The following is an 8,267-nucleotide window of genomic DNA, read 5'->3' as shown; positions in this document are numbered from 1 at the left end:
AGCAGCAGTAGTTTATCGCAAAATATTGACATACAATGAATGCTATTTGATGTAAAAGAAAGTTCTGTTTTTACCAAAGAAAAATGGAAGTAGAGGGTCAGTAACCTGTAGCGAACCCTAATAAACACAATCAGTTGTGCTGATGTAGTTATCTATCCGCACCAAGAGGATCCAGCCTCAGAGCCACTCCTGCTGGGCCTTTGATCCTCCCCACACCATCTAGTTCGATCCCCTGACTTTCTTTTCTTTAGCTTGAGTGCTTTCCTTTTCACTTCAGTTTTATTCTGTCACAGCTAAGTCCTCCTCCTCCTCGTCCGCTAGTCTTTGTAATCTTTCTTCTCTGTCTCTCTCTCTCTCTCTCTCTCTCTCTCTTCCGGTTCTTCTCATGCTCTGGTTTCTTCCAGTGCCCCTCTTTTGTCCCGCTCTTCTTGCCTGTCTCTCTCTCTCTCCTATCTCCTCTGTTTTATCTCTGCCGCCCCCTCTCCCCTCTCATAATCCTCATTTGAGAGTTAATTCATCTTGCCAGTAGGGACTGTGAAAGAGAAGAGGAAACCGTACATCACCTCCCCTCCCCAGGATCAGCCTGTGTAATCATTTAGCATTGGTTTTCTTTATTATTTAGCACTGGTTTTCTTCAAGCCTTTATTTAGCACTGTTTTTCATTAAGCTATTATTTAGCACTGGTTTTCTTTAAGTTATTATTTAGCACTGATTTTCTTAAAGCTATTATTTAGCACTGGTTTTCTTTAAGCTACAATTAGCACTGGTTTTCTTTAAGTTGTTATTTACCACTGGTTTTCTTTAGGTCTAGGTCCGCGCAAAGCCTCGGATATTCCCTGCGATTTACAAACTGTCGGTGGACTCGATTTCAAACCGTGTGCATGTAGCAAGGCAGGAGCTCCTCTCCCCAAGTCTCCTCCTCCTCCTCCTCTTCCTCAAGCCCTGTTTCCTCTTCTTTTCCCCTCTGTTCCTGTCGCCTATGGTAATGTCCTGGTTTCGTATATAATGTATAATGTATATTCAATCTACCCTCCAGCGCCAACCAGGACGAGAATTTTTTTTTTTATCAGGCTGTCATGGTGGGGATTTATTGGCAGTATTTCAGGGATCTGGCTCTTAGTGAGACGGCCGTGGATCAGCCGAGGTTATTGCTCAAGACTGTACGCTGATCATGGTAGCTTTTACCATTTTTTTTTTATTTATTTATTTTGTTACCATTTATCTCCAGTGTTTTTTTTAAATATTATTCGTTCTTTTGCCAGTTTTATGCAGCTTAGAATAGACTTTTTGAACTGAAGATGTTTGATATAGCCTTCACTACTAGCGGTTCTTCCTATGTTGATTAAAATTCGTCTGGGTTAAGAATAAAATAAAAGCCATTCCCACCACCCCATCCTTCATTCCCACCCTCCACGTCTTTTCCAGTTTGGTGGCCTACTTTTTTACGGATATATAGAAGTGTTTTGATCTTAGGAAGTTGTTTTCCAGAGAGAGAGAGAGAGAGAGAGAGCCGTGTATATTTCTGTGCCTTCTTATCTTGGCTCGATACCACTGTACATTCACCTTTGTACACTTCTCCACCTCTTTGCTACTCCTGTCACATTTCTCATTTTTTCGCTTTGTCCCTGGCTTTTTTCCTTCCTCTCCCCAATCCCCAACCCCCCAACCTCCCCTCTCTCCCAGGTCACGCCACCGTCAGGGCTTTGAGGGGCAGTGGTGAATTCATATCCTCTTGATTCTCTCCCTTCCCTTCCTGTTTCCTATTACTCCCCTTCAGAATATTCTCTCTCTCTCTCTCTCTCTCTCTCTCTCTCTCTCTCTCTCTCTCTCTCTCTCTCTCTCTCTCTCTCTCACACACACACACACACACACACACACACACACACACACACACACACACACACACACACACACACACACACACACACACACACACACACACACACACACACTCCAACATAATCTCCAGCTCGCATCTCTTCTCTGCCCTCTCTCTTCGCTCTCTCTCTTCTTTCCTCTCCTCTCCATCTCTCTTCCTGTCTGCTCCCCACACCATCTCTCTTCTTGTTTTCCTCCATTGTTTCTGCTTCTGCCTCTTCCCTGCTTCCCCTTTCCTCTCTCCCCTTCCCTTCGCCTCACCGCATCCCTCCCCTGTAGTCTCCATTTTTATTGTCCTCACTTTCCTCTACTCTCATCTGCCTTCCTGACTTTCCCCTCTCCCCTCTCGTCCTTCCCTTCTATCTTTCTTCCTCCTTTTTGCTCTTTCTTTCTCCCCCTTTTCCATTTCTCTTTCCTTCTTTATTTCCTTTCCTTCCCCTCGCGTTTCTGACAATTCCGTTCCCCTTTCTTTCACTCTCTTTCATGCTTCCCCGTCCCCTTTCTTTCTTCCCTCTCGTCTTTCTTCCATGTCCCTCTCATTTTTCCCCTCTATTGCTTGCTTTCCTTCTCTGACTCTTCCTGCTCCCTCCCCATTCTTCCTCCCCAGTTCCATTTCTTCCCCTTCCTACCACCTTTCATCTTCCCCTCTTCCCTTTCTTCCTCCTCTTTCTGTTTTCTTACTCTCCCTCCTTGTCTCTCCTTTCTTCTTCCTCTCTTTCCTTTCTTATTCCTCTCATTCCATTCTTATTCCTCTCATTCCATTCTTATCCCTCTCTTCCCTTTCTTCCTTTCCTTTCCATTGTATTCCTCCTCTTCCCTTCCTTCCTTCCTTCCTTCCCTCTACCCTTTCTTCCCCCCTCACTCCTTGCTTTCTTTCCCCTCCCGTTCCTTCCTCTCCCCACCTCTTTCTTCCTTCCCTGCCTTTTTTTTCCTTTCCCTTTCTGTTGTCTTCCATTCCTCTCCCCTTTCTTCATCCCCCTGCTGACCCAGTCTGTTGTTCCTCCCGTACTGTCATCTGTCTTTATTATTTTACTTCCGCAATGCAGACTTTTCTTTCATTACCCTCTTTCTTTTGCTTCCTTCACGCTAATTAATGTTGTGTGTGTGTGTGTGTGTGTGTGTGTATCAGCACACACACACACACACACACACACACACACACACACACACACACACACACACACACACACACACCTTCCATCCTCGTTCGTGATGCTCTCCCTTTTCCAACTTCCGCATTGCTCTATTGCATACTTTCCGATTACGAAGCTGCAGTGCGGATATTATTCTTCCTCGCTGTCTTACGTTATTCGCTGTAATATATGTGGTGTGTAGTCAGGGCTTAACCCATTCACTCCGATGATCTGTTTCCCGTTTCATTCTTACATTCTTCAGGCGATTTTACTCACCGACGAGATTTTATAAGTAACATCGTGTGGAGAAGTAACAGTAAAATAGGTTAAAAATGTCACCGTGCTGAAGGGATAAAGCCCTGACTGATGGCCGTGATGGACTGGGTGTTGTTGTGTGTGTCGTGTTAGTTCATTCTCGCGTGGGTTTGTGTTTAGTTCATTTTCGCATGGGTTTGTGGCCGCCCTGGTACACATGCACTCGCTAAGTCTTTCACACCATCTCCAGACCGCGGCAAGTTGTTATTATGGCATCTCCAGCAGTTAAGAAGACCTGTAGTGTAAAGGAATTATTGTCTAGCATGTACTATACCCCTACATGTTGTGAATTTGTGAGGCCCACAGTATCTCTATCTTATCATTAAAAACTATATTTGTGGCACCTGTTTTAGTATTACTTCGTGTGTTTTCTGCTCAGGCTATGGCAGTGAGATAAGTGAGAGTGTCTTGGTGTAATATGTATAATAAATAGCAAACAATGAGGTGCCAGTAAGCCTCCAAAGCTGAAGAGAGCTGACCCCAATTCTGCACATGGACACCACCAATAAAAACATCGCCAAGAGAAATCATAAAAAAATAAATGTCAGCATCAAAGGCGAGGGATTGGCACAGCCCAGACGAAACTAACGAAGCCCCTCTGATCCCCCTCCCCTCACCCTTCCTACTTCCCGTCTCCTCCTCCTTCCCCTTCCCCCTTCTCGACTCCCCTACCCCCACCCAAAGCCCCCGCCTCCACATCCAACACAAACCGGTGTGATCCCGACCACTAACAAGCATCAGCGCCACCAGCCACCACTCGATATTTTTACTTGTTTTGAGAGAGAGAGAGAGAGAGAGAGAGAGAGAGACACAGAGACAGACAGACAGACAGACAGACAGACAGAGGCTTCTAGTACAGTATTTTATGCATAGACGGTGTTTTAGATAGTAGTCAAGTGCCATAATTCTGCAGGTAAAGACGAGGTACTACAGAGCCTACTAAGCTGACGAGAAAACTATAAGCCTGGACATCCAGCTTGTACTCAGTCCTGATGCCCTGCCGTATTAATCTAGCGTTATTCTTGAAGGCTATTAATGTCAAAGGGACATTTTGAAAGTTTTAGTATTTTTCCATAGCAATTTTTTGTAGTTCTGTGTACCCAACGATGTTCCCGCTAACCTGCCATACCAAATAATTCAGCTGGAGCAGGGACGGTGGTGTGGTCAGCCTGTATACACGTTCACAGTGTTCCGGTTGGCTTACGTCACCGGCTTTAACACCGCTTGTCGTGACTGAACGTATTGAAAAACCTTGAGAGATAATTAGCATACCAGATTGACTGAGAGATAATTAGCATACCAGAATGACTAAAAAGGAATGACTGTTTAACGGAAGAAGTACCGTATTAGGAAGACTGTAAATCAGTGACTACTGGAAAAGGAATTGTCATACTGAATAAAAATAATAGATGATTGATAATTACCGTATGAAAATGACTGTAGCAATAAGTAATTAAGAATTGTCGTATTAGAATCACGAAAAAAGGGCAGATTAAGATTTATCATATTGCAATAGCTGTAAAAAATTATGTAAGAAATGCTGTCTTACAATCACTGTAGATAGTTAAGGTAGAGAATAACTGTATAAGACACTATCAATAAATAACTGTAGGAAAGAATGACTAAGACTGAATGAATCAAAGTAATTGTGAGTAAAGAATAAGATAGATCACTGCGTAAGTATGAGTAAAAAGGACTGAATATTTATAAGAGAATTAGCTTAAAGCGACTGTGAAAGGTTCCCACAGGCATCATGGAATGACAGAAAGACTGAGTGAAAGAGAGGAATGTGCAGAAAGAAATTAGTGTGAGAGAAAGAGTAAGCTTGTATGAATGAATATCAAAGAATAACTGTGTTAAGATGAGTCAAAGAGAGCATAATGATCAGAGAAGGATTATGCGAAAGTGACTGGGGAAAGAAATGTCTGTTTGAAAGAGAGTAGTAGTAGTAGTAGTAGTAGTAGTAGCAATAGTAGTGGTAGTAGTATGTAGTAGTAGTGGTAGTAGTAGTGGTAGCAGTAGTAGTAGTAGTAGTTATAGCCGCGGGTTCATCTCTGTGAATGCAGTGGACTGTAGGCTGCAGCTGACCATCGCCTGCATCCCAACATCCTCCTTTCGGGGGTTGATGAGGGAGCTGACGAACTTTTGTGTAACCGGGTAGCACCGCCGTCCATTTATATCGGTGTCCTCATGAAGGCGTCCCTCTCCATGACTGTTTTAAAAGAAGGTATAAATGCGTAACAGAGAGAGAGAGTGGGTGGCATAAAATGGCTTGCAAACACATGCAATACATGCAAATGAGTCTGCAGAACCTCCACGCAGTATTTCAGCTTGGGACTAACGCGGCGATGCAAATGAGAGTATTTTGGGTATAATTTAGCGCTAATATGGCCGTCATGTGTGTTGATCGTTCAGGAGCTAATTGCTGTCTACATTTCATCTCGTCCCCACAGGATCGTTATTTGAGACCTGTTGTCCTGCGTAGAGTGAGGTGGATACATTGATAGTTACATACATACATACGTACATACATACGTACATACATACATACAAACATACATACATATATACATACACACATACATACATACATACATACATACAAACATACGTACATACATGCATACATAGGTATGTTTAGATTGATAAATAGATAGATGGATGGATGAGGACGGATTACTTGTTTGTTCAATAAATTTCAGTTGACTAAAATCAGTCCATAATCTGAAGCTTATTATCGTACATAAAAAGATAGATAAACAGATAAATAGATTATTGTCTGATTGCATACTAAATTTTAGCTCATCACTACCACTCCGTCTACGGCAATAGATAGATAGACAGCTAGATGACTGGAGTGGAAATTACTAAGGAATACAAAGGAAATCAGGTAGCAACAGACCTAGTGGTCCTTTCGAAGGTGTTTGTGACAGAAGACTATGACTATGAGAGAGAGAGAGAGAGAGAGAGGGTGAGGGGGAGAAGGGAGGGAGAGAGGAAGTAAAGTGAAATGAAAGAGGCTGGTAATGATGATACAAAAGGTAAAGGAAAGAGATATTGTAATGGGAATACAGAGAGAGAGAGAGAGAGAGAGAGAGAGAGAGAGAGAGAGTGTTAGTGGGACAGTAAAGTATCGTTTCCGGAAAGGAGGAAGGTTGGGGAGATGAGGTAGAGGGGAGAGTGGAGAGGGTTAGGAAAGGGTAGATAAGAGGACAAGGATGAGGAGTAAAAAAGAAAAATGGGGTGGGGGACGGGCAGAGAGGGGTGAGGGACGAGGGGTGAATAACGGGAGGTGAAAGAGAAGAGGGGAGAGAAGGATAATGGATGTATAGCAAGGAATGGCATGGGACGTGAATGACTGGGGTTATGAGAAAATAAAGAACGGAAAGCAAAAAGAAGGAGTAACAAGAGTGGGGGAGTAGGGCAACTTCTGTGATAAATGGGGGAGTAGGGCAACTTCTGTTATAAATTAATCGTGTAAATAACATTAAGACATTCATATTAACTAAGAAACAGCCACAAAACTCTAACTAACATTCATGTGCAGAACAGACCAATAATTGTAATAAGCAGTCTGACATATATAAATAAAGGCGGACGGCGGGACAGAGAGAGACTGACCTAGACTGACTTAGGCTACTGACTGACCGACAGTAGAGAGAGAGAGAGAGAGAGAGAATGTTTAAATTTATAATATAAACGCATGCATACACGTACACATATATTTATGCACACTGTTAGAAATAGATTAATACCAAGATATACACAGATGCCGAGCAGCTGTAGGGAGAGTGTGTGTATTGATTGAAGAGCTATGCTGGAGAGGAGAACAGATATTGGTAGAGATAAAAATAGAGCAGAGAAGGCGTCCCTCCCACATATTGACGGTGTGTGTGTGTGTGTGTGTGTGTGTGTGTGTGTGTGTGTACACAGGGAGACCGGAGAGAAAACGTCATATGTTAGAAACCATAAAAATGAAATAAGGAACATACTAATGTTTATAAAAATGGAGGAATATATATATATATATATATATATATATATATATATATATATATATATATATATATATATATATATATAATTCATATACGTGAACTAATAACGAAAATAACATATTGGTAACGATATAAAAAAGAGAAGACTAGATAATAATAATGATAGAGGAACAGAATATATTAGTACTAAGAAGAAGACCAGACATACAGTATTAATAACTATAAAAAAGAAAAGGTACTAAGTCTGAAAACAAATATGAATTAAATATTGGTAACGATAATAACAGATGAATACAAGCTGCCCTTCACACATTTGACAGAGGCGGAAGGAGGCGAAGATGGAGGAGAACAAAGAGATAAGCAGGAGAGCCCAGGTAAAGAGAGAGAGAGGGTGGGGGGGATATATGTAAGAAAAATGAAAATGGTCCTGTGTTCGCTAAAACTATCATCATCATCACTTACATGGGGTGGGGTGGGAGGGATCCAGAAACAGAACAGTGGCTAGTGTGTCCATTTACTCTTCATTCAGCCATTCGAAAGTCTCGGCTCCATCTCACAGGTCACACGATCCTCCCATAATCGTGCTTCATAATACCTGTAATATGAAGCCATTCCTCCCAGACTGAACTAGAACTGCCAAGCCATTTACTGCCTGACCCTCAGGCTCTTGACCCGAAAAGGACAATAAGGGTCTAAAAAATATCATAAGGGATGTTTTTTATGAATATAAAGAATAACGCATTTACAAAGATTCCCAGCTTAAGAATCTTTTTAAATATGCCTGAATTCCCTGGGTATCAGTGGTGGGGGTGGGTCCTGTTAAAGAATCTATAACTGGCCAGGAGGATCTAGTATGACTGCAAAGAGATCATCTGAAATCGGTCATTCAGTAACTCATTAAGCAGGAAACGTTGTGACATTGGCTCTTCTAGGCTGGCCTCTT

The sequence above is a fragment of the Coenobita brevimanus genome, chromosome 93 (assembly GCF_032717465.1).
Source record: "Coenobita brevimanus isolate Jiangsu-jjx chromosome 93, ASM3271746v2, whole genome shotgun sequence".
NCBI classification, from domain to species: Eukaryota; Metazoa; Arthropoda; class Malacostraca; order Decapoda; family Coenobitidae; genus Coenobita; species Coenobita brevimanus.
The sequence above is the reverse complement of the archived record's forward strand: the minus strand, read 5'-3'. Positions refer to the sequence as shown.